Consider the following 19,938-nt stretch of genomic DNA (forward strand, 5'->3'; position numbering starts at 1 on the left):
GTAAGAAGTAATAAATACTAAGTTGATGATCCACATCAATGGCCATAGTCAGGGTGTGGACAAAATTTAGCATTTTTATCTTTTACAAAATAACACTGGATCCATTTTCAAAATTCATCATATTTTTCTAAAATATTTTCTTCTTTTATCAGAATTTAACTTAAAATTAACTCAAAACATATACCAATGGCCATAGTCAGGGTATATTGAGAATTAATTTCATTTTAAATTCTATAAAAGCACAAAAAATGTATTTTATTCTTCACTCTAATTTAAATGTAGTTATTACATAATATATTCAATGACCATAGTCAGGGATGTATTATGTCTTCAACTTCATTCTTAATTCATTTAAAGAATGAAATGGCCTTTCAAATTCCAATTTCAAATTCTTTAAATTCATTCATCATTTTGGGTAGAATTGCATCATATTTTCAAAACCCCCTTTCAAAAACCCAAGTGATTGTGAATGTCCCTTCTTCAAAATTCTATTTTCAAATTCCAAATCTATCTCAATTTCAAAGTCCAATTTGACTTTGGAATTTCAAAATCATTTCATATTCAAACTCTAAAATTCCAACCCAAAATCAAAATTCAATTTCAAAGTTCAAATTAAACCTTGAAGTTTCTAATTCATTCTTCAAAATCAAGTTTATCTTCTTATTTTCAATCACAGTTTGAGATTGATTTTGAATCTCAAAAATCCGAATCCTCCTAAAGTTTTAAAGTTCAATCTGGGTTTCTAAAAGCCAGATCCACCTTTAAAGGTCCTATTTGGACTTTTCATAATCAGAATCCAAAGTTAAATCCTAAATCTCAACTTGGATCCAGACTTCCAAGTATGAATCCAGTTCCATCTTGGATCTCAGATTCAGATCCAAAATCCATTATAGGATCCAGAATCCAACTTTACTTTGGATCTCAGATTCAAATCCAAATTCCAACTCTTAGGATCTAGAACCCAATGCTACTTTTTCTTAGACTTCAGATCCAAATCCTTCTTAAGATCCAGAGTCCATCTCTACATTGGATCTTAGACTTCAGATCCAAATCCATCTTAGGACCCAGAACCCAATTCTTCATTGGATCTTAGACTTCAGATCCAAATCCATCTTAGGATCCAGAACCCAATTCTTCATTGGATTTCAGATTCAGATCCAAATCCATCTTAGGATCCAAAACCCAATTCTACTTTGGATCTCAGACTTCAGATCCAATTCCATTTAGGATCCAGAATCCAACCCTATCTTGGATCTCACATTTCAAGTCCAATTTCATCTCAGATCTCCAATTCTTAAATCCAATTCCATTCAAAATTCCAGATTTAAATTCCATCTTGAATCCCATATTCCAAATCAACTTCTCAAACCAATTCCACTTCATTCTAAGATTTCAAGATCAAAATTCCCATTTCGGATCCTAAATCCAAAAATTCAACTTTGAATCCTATTTAGAATCCGGATCTTGGATTCAAATTTCATCTTGAAATTCCAACTCTATCTTATTTCTCCAATCTATTTTTTCCCATTTTCTCCTAAAAATTTCAAAGATAGAATTCAATTCCATTCCAAATATTCATCCAAGTTCAAATTTCTAATTCAAAGTCCATTTATGACTTTGAAATTTCCTTTCTTCTCTTTTCTCTCAGTTTCAAGATCATTTTCCAAAATCAGATTCATATTCCCAAGCTCTTGATTATTCTAAAAACTTGGAACTTCAATCTTAAGTTCTAAGTTAGAAATCATTTCTTCACTTTATCAGATCCATCTTAGATTCACTTGGAAATTCTTCAAAATATTTTCAAAAGAGCATACATCTTTGCATTTGCACAAGCATGATTCATTGTACATTTAGACTTAGGATAATTTCTTAGATAATTTCTTAGCAAAGCAAAAGGCATAAAATTCGACCCTTGGTTCGATTACCCCTGGTAAAGGCGCCAGGAACGGTCGAACCTCGTACCGACGAGCGAATCCCGTCTCCCAGTTTTCCCGCAAATATTTCAAAAAACGGAGGCGAGTTATTTCAAATATCTTCAAAATTAAGGTCAAGTGAGACCCGCAAAATAATTCCTCTTCTCTCTTCTTTTCTTTTCTCTTCTCTTTTCTCTTTCCATCTTCTATTTTTCTCCCTTCAAAAAGGAGGACATAGAGGTAGGAAAGGAAAAAGAGAAGGAAGAGAGAGAACATTACGGGAGGAAAAATTTTGTGATGACAGTCGTCCTACAACCTCTGTAAGGTTGTTCAGAGTCTCCATCAGGTTGTCACACCTGGCGCGCCACGCCATCTAAATACGCAACATTCTATACATAAGCAACCAACAAATATACAGAGATAGGAAAATTTTCCATTTCCTTAACAAGGAAAACCGAAACATTACAGAAGCACCCTTCATCAAGATAGGGTTAAACAAGTGCTGTCAACAATTTAAGCACGATAAAATAAAAAACGAAACACTGACTCAGTGTTTCTAACATCTAATCATTACATCGCAATATCACGACTTGCTGGTATAGAAGTCCCTGTAGTCCTTCCGATTACCACAGCGCCTCGGCCTAACACGTGGAGGAGAAACAACTTCCCTCAGTGGCGTGTCATAGATCTCCTGGACTTCTCCCAAAATCGGTGGCACGTACTCCGAAGAAACACCATAGGGGTAGGACTCGCGAGAATATTGAGGAGAATCGATCGCTCCTCGCTTTTCTCAGTCCTGGCTATCCACTTACAGAACCAAAGGTCCAGAGACTGAAGAAACATCCTTGATGTCTTCCGCATTGCTCTTCCAGAGCTCATCCCTCTGCTTCGTCTGGCATTCCTCTTCGACATGCCCACGAAGGCTACAGTAGGGGCACTCAGCTAACTCACAGGGACAGATTTGTCCCACATGATCTCCTAAACACCTTGCACACGGGGGTGCCAACATATGCACATTACGTGCCAAATGTTGCACAGCTCCACTCAGAGCCTCTTCGCCTCGAGTCAGGTTTTGGAGAGCCTCCAAAATCTTGCCGTAGGTCGGGTTCGTCGACATCTATGATATACACAGAACCACAACACAAACCATCTAAAAGCAGGAAGTAAAGGAAGAAAAGAAGGAAAACAAGAAAAAGAAGAAGCTAATCTTATACTTACAGTGCGATGGATGATGCACGATGAAGCTCTGACCATACACTTAAACATTGCTCTGATACCAATCGCTGTGGCGCCCCAAACCCCGACCTTTGAAAAACTTGGGATTTCTATGTAAATTTTTTTTTTGAAAGGTTTAAGTAGGAAACTAGCGGAAGCAAACGTGGGAAAACAACAAGCCGCAAGTCTAGGCGGCCGCCACAAAAGTGTAACTATGAAGTAAAAAGGGGAAACACCCCAACAGTTTTAAAGAGTTTACAACTTATAAGTACAAAAGGTACAAAATAGGGAATACATCCCAACAACAACCAAAAACCCCAAAACCACCAGGTACAAGATCTGCAGGTCAAGTGTGTGGGTCCTCAGAGCCTCCATCGTGTATCATTGCATCCGCACTAAGCCTGTTTGTCACCTACATCCCCATAAAACGGGGTCAATCCTTTTTCAAGGTGGTGAAGAAACAACCACAAGCAATGTGCATATATATCAAGTACACATGAAAGCAGGAAACAAGCTGACAAGTGTAAGTGCCTGTGTCTGGTAAGTGTGAAGTGACAAGTACTAGTCAACAGGAAAACAAGTAGCTGAAGCAACGAACTGAAGTATAAGCGAACTGAGCAGTAAGTAACTAAGGTAACAAACTGAAATGACTGTAACAACTAAAGTAAGTCTACAACACAAGTAAAGCAACAACTACTTTAAGTCAGCTGTTTGGTTAGTTCTTAAGTTCTTCTGATTACTCCTTCGGGTACGCGAAGGAACCTCGCATTCTGTGAGACATGCACCCGGCGTCTGTTATTTAAATTCTAGTGTGGTAACCGGGGAAGCTACAGACCGAGTCGACCTTATGCGAGCAGCACACAGCTAGGAGAAAACACTCGCATAGGCAAGGATTGTAATCCATACTACTGCAGTAGTGAGGTCCTAAAAAGGCAACCTCGACCTCCCTGACTCTGAGTGACTGGAGGCCAAAGGACGCTACAGCTCCTGTCAAACATGTGTCGTAGTAACGACAAGTCACTCAGGGTTGTACCATCCACCCTCTCTCAAGGTGAACTATTTTGTGAATGGGGCGAAGCAGGTTTATCTTTCTTAAGGCTCATGTTCAACACAGCTCTCATGAGGAATTTGCCTCGTGGTCCCCGCAGGGTACGCAAAACGAGGACTTGGCCTGCCCATTCACGTGCTCAGCCTCACGCGGCCAACGGAGCACACTGCTCGTGAAAGCAGTCGAAACACCTTATTGATTTATTTCTGTTTAGGGTATATCACACAAGAGTCCATCTCTTTAAGCAAGGGTCATTGCCCAAGGACTCCAACTGAGCCCATAACAAGTCATTTCATTATTCATACCCTATCTTTATTCTTTTCTTTCTTGTAGTAAGTGCACGTGGTGCACTTACTAATGCCTCAAGCAATGTACCTTTCCAAGGTACGCACTACTCAGTAACAGTGTCAGGATATGCCAAGTGCGAAGTGTATGTTTCTATCTTTTGCACAAGCATAAACAACAGAGGCAGTTGCATAATATGAAATGATTAACTTGCATACTTCAGTGTGAATATTGCATTCAACTATGCTTTCATACGTGGTTGACACACTTACATGTTTATGGTGAAATCTGGGATATACCCGACTTATGGAAACAACATTAGCCATTCCCACGGTGTGGGGTGCCGCGCCTGCGGACCCGAAACAAAGACAATGAAACAATGCTTGTGATTCAACGTAGTTTCCAAGTATGCGGGTTTGCAATAGTGTTCGTCTGTATACTTAACTAAGTAGTTGCACATAAATCAAGGTATAAAGATTTTCCTTACGCAGTATGACACACTTACGTGTCGAAGATGATTTCTGAACTTAACCCATCTAATGGGAATAACATTGGCATTACCACGGTTCGGGGTGCGGCGCCCGCGGACCCTAAACAAACCGTTTGTCCAAAACGAACGTAGGACAATGCTATGGAATTCATACTGAGCTCGGAGTATGGAATCATCCGAGAAAATGCTTGAACGGGACACGAGAGTCATAAGTTTTAATACCCTTACATATATTCATGTGTACATATATATATATCAACCCTTTCAAACATACTCGGCAAGGCACATACCTATATGTATACTTATATACATATATATATATATATATATATATATATATATATATATATATATATATATATATATATATATATATATATATATATATGAAAAGCTTACTCGAACCCGGTGCATCCCAAGGCATGCACTCATGCCGAACCTAACCGAAGTGCGAGGAGGGTGCAGGGCAATACAAAGGCTGGTTTGAACCTAATCGGGTTCGACTCGAAGTAGGTGCGAGCTAGTGTTGATAGGGTAACCTGTTATCAGCCATAAATGATGGTGTAGCGGGGCCGCGAGTGTGGCGAAACGAAAGTCCACCCGCACTCGTGCCAACAAGCTCTAGCTAAGGGTGGTCTGGTCCTACGGACCAGACTGTCGGACCTACCATCAAGGTCTGGACCAACTCAGGAACCGGACCCTACCTGTCAAGGGTTTTGGTTGGGCTGTTTCCAGCCCCGGCAAAGACAACCGTGGCTAAGCCTGCGGGTTGAGCCCAAAAACTGGGCCCAGTCGGTCTGGTCTATGAGACCAGGCTGTGGTTGGCCAGCAGTGGGTCTGAACCCTTCTCTCTCTGGTTCTGACCCGGACCCGAAGGGGATCAGCTCGAGGGACCCGGGTGCCCAGCACCATGCGGCTGGCACTCAACCTGTCCTAAAACAGAACCATGGCTGGCACCCGGTGCCGGCCTGGTTCCCCATATATGCACAGGTCTGAACCATTCGGTTCAGACCTACATGCAACCCAGAATGGCCGACTGAAAAGGGCCTGGGTGCTCGGCACCACTAGACTCCATCCGGCTCCCACGAAAGGGGTCGGACGGTTGGCACCTTGTGCCACGCCCAGGCTGACAATCCATCAGGTCTAAACCTTGGTTCAGACTTGCACTCCCCCCCCCCCAGGGCTAACTGAAAGCCATGGGTGCACAGCACCCAAAACGGTGCGCACCCAACCCCGGCCAAGAGGGTAACTCGGGGTGGGCCCAAACTTGCACCCAACCGAAACAAGACGGACTGTAGTGTTGGTCTAAACCCATGGTTCAGACCGGCAGCGGTCCAAGACAAAAAGGAAGAAAAAGAACATGATACTACCACATTTACCTCCAACATAAAAAAAGAAGATAACTCATCGAGGCTTATACTGGGTGCGCGGACTACCCGCATGGCGTCCAGCTCCGGTTAGGGCGAAAACTGGATGGTCAAGAGGTCTGGTCCACTGGACCAAGTCGGATGCTCTTCCCAGTAGCATGAGTAAGATCTAAAAAGGGGTGGTCGAGCAGCCAACATGTCGAAAATAAGGAAAAAGAATAATAAAACCAAGCAAACATTACCTTGCTGCTAAAAGAAAGATCCAGGGTTCCACGCTCAAACAGGGATGGTCACTGTTATCATCGCAAAATTTTACTTTTGCAAATCAAACTGACCTTTGAAAAAGTTTTTGAAAATAACTCGCCTCCGTTTTTAAAATGCGGGAAAATTCCGAAGAATGGGACTCGCCTGTCGGTACGAGGTTCGACCGTTCCTGCCACCTTTAACAGGGGTAATCAAACCAAGGATCAATCTACTGCTCTGCTCTATTCAACTTATCCAAATCATATCCTAATTTCTAAATGCACATAGAATCAGGCATGTGCTATGAATTTTCAGAAAATGCCCATTTTGAAAACATGATGTTTGCTTTGAATGATTGAAATATTTAGAATAGGTATCACATGGAAAATCGTGAATTGGGATTTGAAATATACTTCTGAGGGAAATAAAAATCGATTTTGAGGAATCCTTGACATTTGGTGAAAATCGATTCTGAGATACTTGGTTTCTCTGAATTCAAACTTTGAAATTGAAATTCTAACTTAGAAAATTTGAATTTGGAACTTGGGAAATACTTGAAATATCCTTTGAAATTCAATGTCTTTGGGAAAATCGATTTTGCTATAAGACTTAGGAGATTTTGAGAAAATAAACTTCTTTGAATTGAGATTGGAATTGGCAAATGCATGAAATGAATGAATATGGATTTGAGGAATTGAGAAATACTTTTTGTATTTTGAGAAATGCAGTGCATTTTTGAAGTTAGCCTAAGAGTGTAGGCTGAATGTGGCTAATGTGAAGATTATAAATCTGAGTATCATTCGTATTCTGACTATGGCCATAAATACAAATTCCACCAAGTTTATAAACTTCATAGAAGCTAGTGCATGTGCCATTTGTGTAGACCATGGTGAATTTATAAAAATATGTATGAATCATCATCCATCACACATTAAAATTATAAAAATAAACTATATGCAATGCAACCTAAGCTAAGCAGGAAATGTAAATTCTTATTCCAAAGTTTAATTACAAGTTACATCACTATTGAAATTTAAATACATGAAAAATAAAGTCTTCAATGTACCTGCAAAACTAGAAAACTTGGTTAATGAAAATATGTTGGTTTTTCTAGATTTATCCAGTAATATCTAGAAATTACTGGATTTTGCTAGATATAAGCCTTTTCCATGATTCCCTTAAATCAAAATTGATAAAATATGAAATAAAATTGAATAAATAAGGAAGATAAGATATGAAATTTCGAAATTGGGGGTACAAATGACCAAAATACCCCTAATAACAAGACTATGGCCTTGAAATTAGGGATTTTAGAAAGATATTTGGTAAAAATGCAAGTTTTGAAGTTTAGATAAAATAAACTAAGCTAAATATGATGTGACATGCTTAAATATATGAAAATTAGGGTTAGGGATTTCGAAATTGAGGTCAAATGACCAAATTGCCCCTGATAGCAAGACTATGGCCTTGAAATCAGGGTTTTCTGAAATAGATTTTGGTAAAAACTTAGGTTTTATGCACTAAATGAAATCAAATGAGCATCAAATTAAACCTAAAGCATCCTAATATGATTATGAATATGATTAAACCCTAAAAATATATGATTATGCACGAAAATCCAATAATATCACAAAAACTGTGATTTTAGCAGTGTTTTGGAATTCTTCGGGTACCCTGTTTTGCAATTTTATTAATTCAGCCATCAAATGGATTCCAAAATCTATAAAAATTGGTACCTGCACTTGTTATAACCCTAATATCGAATTGGAATTATAAAAAAAATTTGTTGACATTAAATTAATCCGAAAATTGCATTAAACCCTAACAATATGCTATTTTTGACCTAATTCACCAACCAGTTTCAATCCAAGACCTGAACCAGGGGTCAAATCTCCATGGAAATTTATGCAAATTTTACAGAGACTAACTAAGAAGAAAAACAGAGATTTCCCAATTTACAGATCGGAAAAATCATCTCCGGTTAGGGAGAAACCCTTCTGGCAATCTGAGCTAAAATATATCACTTTCAACAGTGATTAAAAGGGCTACTTCAGATTGAAAATACAAACATAAATAACAAACCTAAACAAAAATCTTTGAAGTTTTAGTGGTGAGCAGTAGACAAAAAAATAACAATACTCATTTTTTACATATCTAAAATCGGATCTGTGGTTTGGGATTTATGACTAACACAAGTCTGATTAGGGTTTTGGTAAACCCTAACGAGTTTTAAATTTAAAAACAGATTCTCTGAAAGGAGAAAAATACTAAACAGTGATCAAAAAATCCGAAAATTTCACAGCAGACACATCTACTCAATATGAATCCATATCACTTTACAGATCTAAAATCGGATATAAGATGAGAAAAATATCATAACAGCAAGTTACCTTCTTGATTTTAACCACGATTTTAAAGTTTTAAAAACCCGATTTGATGTCTGATTTTTTTGACAGAGTTCCCGAGATCCAAAACCTCTGATTTTTCTACAGTAACTCAATAACTCATGCATGCATCACATATAAAAAAATCAGAAATAAACAATGAGTAATTCAATCCGAAATAACATTATCTTTACTGTTCTAAACCTAAAGCACACAGAAATTTAAGAAACTTGGAAAACCATGTATTAACTAATGTAAATCAATAAAATAAACCATAAAACAGCAAATAAAAATTATTTCTATGCTGTAGAACGTAAAACAAACATGAATAAACCATGAAAATAAAATAAAAACAGGGAATCAATGGTTGGAATTTGATATCACCTTTAAAACATAGATTTAACCCATTAAAAGGGTAAATCATATATTTTATTGGTTAATAATGTAAAGAATCATATTAAAATCAATTCTAATGGATTAAAATCCCTGTAAATCATCCAAAACAGGGTTAGATCACCTTATTCGATCGTTCTTGCTGATTCTTGATGGTTCTTGAGGTTGAATCCATGGTTTAATCCATGAAGGTGATGGTGCCAATGGCTAAATCATGCTTAAAACAATGAAAAATATTAAATAAAAACTAAAAATTAAAGAAAATAATTACCTTGAGGTTGCTGCAATGGAGGAAGGGCTGAAGAGGAGAGAGAAGCTCCAAGAATCCAATAGGAGAGAGATGGGAAAAATCGACCCCCCTTATGCATCTATTTATAATAAAAAAATTAGGTTTAAATTTTAACACTTTTGAAAATCTTGGACTCTCTAAGGGGGGCGATTTTGGTGTGAGTTTACCTAACTAACCCTAGCCTAGATTATCCTTATTAAGTCCTAATTAGCCCCTAGCTAAACCTAGAAAATCCCCAAATGTGGTGCCACTTGGCATTTTCTTACATTGGGTTTTTAAAACACCTTTAAAAAGCTTTAAAAACACTAGTTTTAAAAACTGACTTTCAAAAATGAGTTTTTCAAAATGGTTTTGACTCTTCTAAACCTCTAACACTAACCAAAACATCAACTAACCCTAGTCTAGCCCTGACTGACTCGAATATGGCACCACCCCGAGTGGGCCCTACTTGAGTTTTTACAAAAAGATGATTTTAAAACTTGAAATTGAAGGAGTTTTCAAAAGGATTTTCAAAAGTAATCTTAAAATTAGGATTTTTGAAATGGAATAGGGTTCTAACTGAATTAGAATTCCTCTGGATATGGTGCCAACTGAGTGGGCCCACATCGAGTTTTAGAAATTTTGAAATAAACATTGAAAATGGCTTTGAAAAGGGGTTAAAATCGATATTTGAAATTCAAGATCTTTGAAAATAGGGTCTCAAGCGAACTGGAACTCGGAGTTAGAGTCCTGAACTCTTAGGACTCTGAGATTTTAGATTTTAAAAGCCAAATGAAAGAATTTTCAAAAGATTTTATCAAGAAATGATGAAATAAGTCAGAAAACACAGTCAGGGTTAGACTCCTAACTCAACCGAACTCTAAAATAGAATCCTGAACTAACTGAACTATGTAAAATGACCTAAATTTTGAAAATAATCGAAAAAGACTGAAAATGGAAGTAAAACAGACTTAAAAACCAGACTCCTGACCGGATTAGGACTCTGAGACAGAGTCCTGATCGGACTGAAACTTTCAAAAATTTGAGAAATTTGATGAATAGAGGAATTCAGAAGCGACACCACCTCAATGGGTCTCATCTGTGAATTGAAATCGATTAAAATTTGAATTTGAAATGAATCCAGATTGTTTTCTGAGAAAATATTTCGAAATATAAAGTCCTGGGGTTGGAAAATGACAGAGTATTGAATAAAAACCCAAGTTTTGAAATTGATTTTGAAATAAAGCTTTAAAATTCAAATCTGGATTGAATGTTTTGAAATAGGAGTGCTGGATCTCGAAAATGAGATGCAATGCAATGCAGAATACATGCAATGCCATGCAATGATCTGTAATGACTTATGAAATGGACAAACACTGGATGAGGGTGAAAATTTGGGGTGTTTACAGATGCCCCTCTTTGCTGCTAAGCCGGTTGAAAGCCGAGCTTAGTGGCAAAGAAAACACACCAAATTTGGATTATAAAAATGCCCCAGTTAGATGAATCTGACTGGGTATGAAAGAATTAGTTCAAGTGATGATGATAGATATGAAATGAAGAATAAGGAGAAAATTTTACTTCAAAAAGAAGTGAGATTCAGGTTTTGCCTTAACCTGGATGGGACAGAAAATACCTCGTGTAGAAACGAAGCTCAGGTTTGACCCTTAATCTGACCGGGAAATGAAATACCTCATCAAAGTGAAGCTCAAGTTTAAACCTTAACCTGATCGGGCGAAAAATGAATTATCAAAGGAGGCTCAGGTTTATACCCTTATCCTGATCGGGCAGAAAATGGAATACCTCATCAAATGAGGCTCAGGTTTATACCCTTATCCTGATCGGGCAGAAAATGAAATACCTCATCAAAGGAGGCCCAGGTTTATACCCTTAACCTGATTGGGCAGAAAATGGAATACCTCATCAAATGAGGCTCAGGTTTATACCCTTAACCTGATTGGGCAGAAAACGAAATACCTCATCAAATGAGGCTCAGGTTTATACCCTTATCCTTATCGGGCAAAAAATGGAATACCTCATCAAAGGAGGCCCAGGTTTATACCCTTAACCTGATTGGGCAGAAAATGGAATACCTCATCAAATGAGGCTCAGGTTTATACCCTTAACCTGATTGGGCAGAAAATGGAATACCTCATCAAATGAGGCCCAGGTTTATACCCTTAACCTGATTGGGTGAAAAATGGAATACCTCATCAAATGAGGCTCAGGTTTATACCCTTAACCTGATTGGGCAGAAAATGGAATACCTCATCAAATGAGGCTCAGGTTCATACCCTTAACCTGATTGGGCAGAAAATGGAATACCTCATCAAATGAGGCTCAGGTTTATACCCTTAACCTGATTGGGCAGAAAATGGAATACCTCATCAAATGAGGCTCAGGTTTATACCCTTATCTTGATCGGGTGAAAAATGGACGGAATCCTCGAAAGAAGAGACCGTAATGGAACCTTCGAATTTCCGCACAATGAGTCCGATAGGGGTTTTGCAAAAGGAAGGAAATTGGGGTCCCTAAAGTTTGAAAAGGGATTGATTTTGGGCGCCTCATTGCTGAGACTAATTAACTTTTGAAATTGCCTTTTGCTGAAATTGGTGGCTTAACCTCAAGCCGAAATTGGACTGTCTATGGTGGGACAGTAGGGGCACAGGGAAGTGTGCGAATCTGAGAGCCCGTGCGCTCAGATTATACCAAAGAAGGGAAGGAATCTTGAAAACTCCCGTTATCAAGTCCTAAAAGGGATAACAACTGATGTCAGGATGTGCCAAAGATGAACCTCAAGCTCTCGCTTCATGCCAAGATAACTAGAAAATATTGTCAAAACGTTGAAAATTGTTGTTGATTCAAAATAATTGAAACTGATGCACATTGTTTTGAAAGTTTTCCCTCTTTTCTACCTGAAGTATTATCTCCGACTGGGCTTAACTCCGTAGAATCAAGATTCGAATTCAAATTGCTTGCGAATGGATTTCTTTCAAGGAAGCTCTCAATTTCCTTGATATGGACGGGAAAGAAAGTATTCTTGATATTGCAAGAGCTATTGTTGAAAGAATATTGATAAAAGAATTTCACAAAGGTAAAGAAGATTCTTGATAGATTCGACAGTCTGATATCCTGGGATTCTTTTCTCATGATGATCTTTCTGCACTCTCTTTTTAGCAGATTGGAGCTCTCTTGGATTTTTCGGGAATTGCATCATCCTTCATTTTGGAGATGTCCTGACTTTTTTCTCTTCTTTTTTTCTTGGGAAGGGTACGTCACAAACTCCTTCATCTCAGAGATGTTCCGATCCTTCTTTTTTCTCAGGGATTATCTTGATAGTTATTGACTCATTGGTTGGGAATCTCTTGATGATAGCTAAAATCAAATATCTTTTAGGGTTTGTCGGTAGGCTCATCACACTCGCCTTCATCTCGACGGTGATCTGAACTTTCCCTGGAAGGATCCGTCACAAACTCCGTCATCTTGGAGATGATCCAAATCTTCTTTGGCCCCGGGGGTCGACTCGCTTAATTCACCTTCATCTTGACGACAATTGAGAGATCCCTTTTGCAGATATTTAATTGCAGCTTAGGTGATTGAGGAGATATGAAAATTGAGTGGATTTTTCTGTATCACCCAGGATATTTCGACTGCTTTATTTTTCAAGAATGGTCTTTAAAAATGTGCCATTGACTGCGATCAATATCAATCACTCATGGCTTTGCAACAACATTGAATTCTCTTTGCTGGCCATATCGCGGATTTATTCTTCATCCTTTTGGTTGGCCAATAAAGAAGATTTTGAACTTTGAATCCTTTTTTGTGAAAGCATTGCCCTTTCAGAAGTAATAGTGGAGGTATTCTGAAGTAATAATTTTGTGCAATAAAGATTTTTGAAATCAAGAAATATTTAATGACAAATTGGCAAAAATTTTCTTGAAATCCTTTGTGAAAGCGAGCATTTGAAGCACAACGCAACACATCCATGACAAAAATTCTCTTCTCCTTTCCCCAAAGGAGAAGATTCAGAAATTGGAATTGGGAATTACTCCTCTCTTCCCTGAAGAGGAGGTGTTTGCAAAATGAACTTTCGAAGAGAAATTAAGCTTTCGTCAAAACTTCCTAACATTAGGCTTCTCTTATGGAAAGGGGACCGGAATTGGTGAGGTTGGTAAATTGGTCATGAAGGAACGAGTTCATCACACTCTCCCTGAAAAGAGGGTCCTTCATGATGAAATGGCCTAGTCTGAAATTATGGGGCCACAAGGAAAGCAAGTCTCCGTCGAGTCTCTCCCTATAAAAAGGGTTCCTTGTGTGAAATTTGGAATTTTGTTTTGCAAATGGTTCACAAAGACACGAGTCCCTTCAAACTCTCCCTAAAAAGGGGCTAAGTGAATGAATTGGATAGCATGCGAAAAGAGCGAGCTCCCTCGAACTCTCCCTATAAAAAGGGTCTCTCGCAAGAGAAAATGATTGAAATTGGTATTGGATGACTCAAAAGGGTCAAATTTTGGAAATTGGAATTTTGAAATTTGATATTTGAAATTGGAAATTGGAAATTGGAAATTGGAAATTGGAAATTGGAAATTGGAAATTGGAAATTGGAAATTGGAAATTGGAAATTGGAAATTGGAAATTGGAAATTGGAAATTGGAAATTGGAAATTGATATTTGGAAATTGGAAATTAGAATTTTGGAATTTTGGAATTTGGAAATTGATATTTGGAAATTGGAAATTGGAAATTGGAAATTGGAAATTGGAAATTGGAAATTGGAAATTGGAAATTGGAAATTGGAAATTGGAAATTGGAAATTGGAAATTGGAAATTGGAAATTGGAAATTGGAAATTGGAAATTGGAAATTGGAAATTGGAAATTGGAAATTGGAAATTTGGGAATTGATTGGCTAAAAAAGTCGAAATTGTGAATTGGTTTACTGAGAATGACATGGGTTCTATAGGGATTTAGCCTAATAACGACATTGGTTCAATTGAGAACGGCATTGGTTCACTGGGAACGACATGGGTTCTGTAGGGATTCGACCTACGAACTATCTATTCCATAGGGATTTAACCTAAGGATCATAGTTTAAGAAGGAATGATTCCAACTTGTGAGCTTTGAATGGACCAGGTGCTAAACTGGGTTTTTGAGGGAAGATTCGAATCGGAATTCAACTCTTCAAGGAAAACTAGATGAATTGGATTTTGAAAGAGAATTCGAGTCGGAACTCGAATCTTCTAGACCAGTTCTGAATTGGATTTATAAGAAGATTCAAGTCAGGACTCAGATCTTCTAGACCAACTCTGAAAGAAAGGAAAACTCGGATCGGAACCCGAATTTTTGAAGGAAAACTAGATCCATCGTGGAAGGAGAAGAAATTCGAGTCAGAACTCGAATCCTGAAGGAAAGGTAGATCAATTTGGAAGGAGAAGAAATTCGAGTCGGAACCCGAATCCCAAAGGCAAACTGGATCAACTAGAAGGAAAGAAGATTCGAGTCGGAACTCGAATCTCGAAGGAAAACTAAACTGGTTAGAAGGAAAAGAAATTCGAGTCGAAACTCAAATTCCGGAGGAAAACTAGATTAACTAGAAGGAAAGAAGATTCGAGCCGGAACTCGAATCCCGAAGGAAAACTAGACCGGTTGGAAGGAAAGGAAATTCGAGTCGGAACTCGAATTCCGAAGGAAAACTAGGTTAACCAAAAGGAAAGAGGATTCGAGTCGGAACTCGAATCCCGCAGGAAAACTTAAACCGGTGTGGAAGGAAAGGAAATTCGAGTCGGAACTCGAATTCCGAAGGAAAACTAGGTTAACCAGAAGGAAAGAAGATTCGAGTCGGAACTCGAATCCCAAAGGCAAACTTAAACCGGTGTGGAAGGAAAGGAAATTCGAGTCGGAACTCGAATCTCAAAGGAAAACTAAACCGGTTAGAATGGAAAAGAAATTCGAGTTGGAACTCGAATTCCTGACGGAAAACTAGATCAATTATAAGGAAAGGAAATTCGAGTTGGAACTTGAATCCCAAAGGAAAACTAAATTAGTGGACACTGAATTTTAAAGTGTACCAGTGCAAACACCGGATTTTGAAAATGTGCCAATACAAGCATTATGTTTTGAAAAATTACCAGTACGAATACCGGGTTTTGGAAGACTACCAGTACGAGCGCTGGATTTTGGAAGGTTACCAGTACGAGCACTGGATTTTAAAAGGTTACCAGTACGAGCGCTGGATTTTAAATGGTTACCAGTACGAGCACTGGGTTTTGGAAATTTACCAGCACGAACACTGGATTTTTGAAAAATTACCAGCACAACACTGGATTCTGAAGAATTACTAATTGATTTTGATGGAAAATTTTCAGTCTTCACCCTCACGACGACTTGGACAACTGTCGGGGTCTCAGGATTTATCCCTTATCCTGAATGGGTAATCGATGCGAATGCAAATTGATGTAGATGAATGCGAATGAATGCATGCAAATGCAAATGAATGTAAATGGGTGCACATGCGTGCAAAATGAGAGATTTGTTTGATCCTGCCTGCATACAGAAAGTTTTGAAGATAAAATGAAAATTTAAAAATGCTCCAGTGTAACTGGGAAAGAAGAATTTGAACAAAAGGATAAATGATTGATGTTCGAAGAGCGCTCTCCGAAGGTGACACGACAACTGGCTTTTAATTGATTCAGAAGGGACTCGGAAGAGGTTATTCCTCATAAAAGAATATTTTGCTGAGGAGAATAAAAAAAAATGGCACCGAGCTTGCGAGAAAAATTGAAACTTTATTGATGTATTGAAGGAAAGGTAACAAATAAGGGAAAGACAGACGGGATTACATCATCCCTTTGAAATAATAAAAGCAAGATGAGAAATTGGGAAAGCACTAGTGTTATCAACTTTTGAAAGATTGGGGAGAAACATGATCAAGATGAATGGTCCTCCTTTTCATCTCCAACGAGGAGATTCTTGTCAATGCCGTCTTGAACAATATTTTTAAGGACAAAAAAATGCTCGGTATCGTGACCCATTGCCCGATGAAATTCGCAGAACTGATCTTTAAACCTTCCCATGGCTGTTGCGGGATCAGCTACTTTAGGTAAACGGATCATATCTTTTGCGAGCATGTATTTCAGAACATTCTCTAGTGTCTGATCTAGAGGGGTGAACTTTCGATCCGTATTCCAATCCTTATGCTTTGGCTTTTCTTGATCTTTCCCTTTATGCTGAGGACTAGATTGGAGAGGCTTATCATTGTTGGAGAACTTTCCTTTTTGGCCCTTGGATCCCTCTGAAGGATGATCATAATCTTTCTTGTTGCTTTTGCTATCATTGGCAGAGAGAGTGAAATGAGACTTCAGAGATCCGACTGTATCTTTTGTAAGCATGTATTTAAGAAAAGTATCAAATATTTGATCCAATGGGGCTATCTTGCGATCCTGGTTCGGATCATCACACTGCACCTCTTGTCGAGTGTTTGATTTCTGTTGAGATTTGGATAAGACAGTCGATTGGTATTCTTTCTTATTCTCAACGAAGAAATTCTTGTCGATATGATCTTGGACAATGTTCTTGAAGACGAAACAATGGTCGGTATCATGTCCTACTGCCCTATGAAATTTACAGAATTGATCCCTGAATTTTCCCATGACTGTGGGAGGATTTGCGACTCTTGGGAGTTTTACCAATTCCTTGGCCAACATATATTCAAGGATTTCGTCGAGAGGCTGCTCGAGAGGAGTAAACTGGTGATTGCAATCCCAACCGTCCCGCTTTATCTTTTCTTTCTGCTGACTCAATTTTCCACTCTGCTTTAAAGATTTCTCTTTTTGACTTGTGTGATTGCCTTTGTTATCCTTGCACCCCTCGCGGTGGGCCTTGACAGAATTTGTCTTTTTTGAATCTTGATTATTCCTGACGGGAGTGATGCTCTTGTAGAAATCTTTGCCCATGAAGACCTTCTTGTCCTTATCGCGGGCTTCCAAATCTTTAATCTTCTTTGCCATTTCCTTCAGTTGTATTTGGATTGGATCATCCATTGCTTGATTTTTCAATTTATAGGTTGTCCCTTGTCTATGAGGGGATCTTTGAAATGCTTGCTGAACTTCATACTCTTCATCGGTGTTACCTACCGATCCTGATTCATCCGATGTATCTTCCTGTTGGATATGTTTCTTGGATAGCTTCAGAACTTTCTTGATTGCCTGGTCTTTTGCCTTCTGCTTAACCCGAGTCTCTTCTATACTAGTTTCAGTTTGTTCTGCCAGCATCTTGGTCATCATTTCTTTGAACATAACATACATTCGGGGATCGATGCCATCATCCGCTTGCTGACTCTGACTTCTGACTGATCGGAGTGAGTCCATTTCCTCTTCTGAAGCGATCGAGTATGACACACCTTCTATTGATGCAGTTTTCTTTCCGGACCTTGTCTGAACCACTGAGTATCACGAATGCTCTTTTGAATGTTATTAATGCTCTCTCTGCAAGGCAGAACTGATGGTTAGGCTTCTGAAGGAAATTTGGTTGGAGGAAAATATTTGTTGAGAATTTTGATAGACAATTGAAAGAGTATCCCATTACTAGGGATTGAGTCGTCGCTGGAATTACGACAATTGCGCTGCTATTCTTTGCAAAATAAACAACTGGAAATATGCCTTGTTACTTAGGCGAGGTCGTCAAACCAAGATGAGATGTAAAATAAAGGAATTTTATTGAGGGGAAAAACATGATTTTATCAATAATACTCTTGACAGAGGGGAGGGGGACAAACAATTTTCCACCACTCTGGATAATCAGAGGACACTCGAGGACCAGGAAAAATAGTAAGATTGACAAAGGACTCCCAGCCATGTCTGGCAGAATGGTATGCTCCGGACCACTGATCTGATGCGAGGTTGAATTCTGGCTGAACCCATGATAATGGATGAATTTCTACGCGCTTCTGTCTTTGAGAGAACTGCCTAACACATCGCTCCGGATGGTAGTAGGTGCAGAAGAAAAGGCCAAGTAGCCTGAATCGCTTGCCATAAGCGTAAGTGTATCTGGGAGGTGATTCCTGACGATCAAAGTAGTCCCATACGACCTCTTCCTCCCGAAGGTTGTCGATCAAGAATCAGTATCGAGCAACTGGAAGAAGCTTTTCACCATTATATCTGAATGAACTGGCTCGGGCTGGCACATGCTGGAGGAACCAAGATTGTAATGCATAGGTGCACCCTTCGACTAGAATGGATTCTCCGAGTGTGAAACGGGTCAACCCTCGGTATAGGAAAGCGAGTGCGGCCATGGCTATCGAGAGGCGGCTGGTCTGTCGACTTCCCCATCTTCTTAGAAGCTGGACTATTCTGATATCCATGTAATTTCGTCCATCTGGAAAGAAAGCTAATCCTACCGTGCACAGAACCATCGCGTGCTGAATTCTCTCTCGAGCTGTCCTGGACAACGAGCTGACTTCCACAAATATCCCATACTGTCTGTAGATTTCGAGCAGGTCCACATATTCATTTCCATCTTCTTCAATCAGAGGCCAAGACTTGCGTCCCGTCATGCGAGCTAAAGCATCTTTTGGGTCCAGACCCTTGACATTAATCAGAAACTGCTTCTCCAATGGATCTCCAGGCTGACCGGCTGGCTCGGGCAATCCCATAATCTCTGAAAATTCATCCATCAGTACTGTCATCTCGCTCCACGGGAACCAGAAGGTAGAAGTGCTCGAATTCTATCGTTCTGCTATTGCATGGATCAAATTGCCGTTGACTGTCTGCTTTCCCACTGCGGATGCCAGTTCTACCCCACAATCGTCCAAGTGGTCCGGAAACATACGAGAGAAATTCTTGAACCATAAATAGTACCACCGGAGAAAGAAGGATCCGGTGCTGAGGACTCGATGTTCAGGAAGACTTTGTTGCACCTCGTAGGAGATGTGACCCTCAGAGAAGACTGAATCAAGCTGACTGGATGCCATCGGACTGGAAGACATGGAAATTGGAATAAGACTTGGGAAAATACAGGAAATTTGAGAAAATGCAGGCAGGATAAAAATAAAGCAGGAAATTCGAGATCCAGAAGAAAGGAAAGATGGGAAATCACCTGGAGTTTTGAAGGAAATTAAGGGAAATTTGGAAAATCGTCCAGGGTTTGATGAAATATGAAGAAATAAATGGAGAATGAAGTATTTGGAAAATCGTCCAAGGTTTAAAACATGGACAGTACATGGACATAGATTGGGGAATTTTGAAAATTCGTCCAGTATTTTTAGAAAATTGGGGAAAATATCGAAAGGAAATAACATATTCAATCAAATTCTGCATAAACAAGTATGCACATACAACATT

The sequence above is a fragment of the Nuphar pumila genome, chromosome 3, assembly GCF_984573655.1.
Source record: "Nuphar pumila chromosome 3, dmNupPumi1.hap1.1, whole genome shotgun sequence".
NCBI classification, from domain to species: Eukaryota; Viridiplantae; Streptophyta; class Magnoliopsida; order Nymphaeales; family Nymphaeaceae; genus Nuphar; species Nuphar pumila.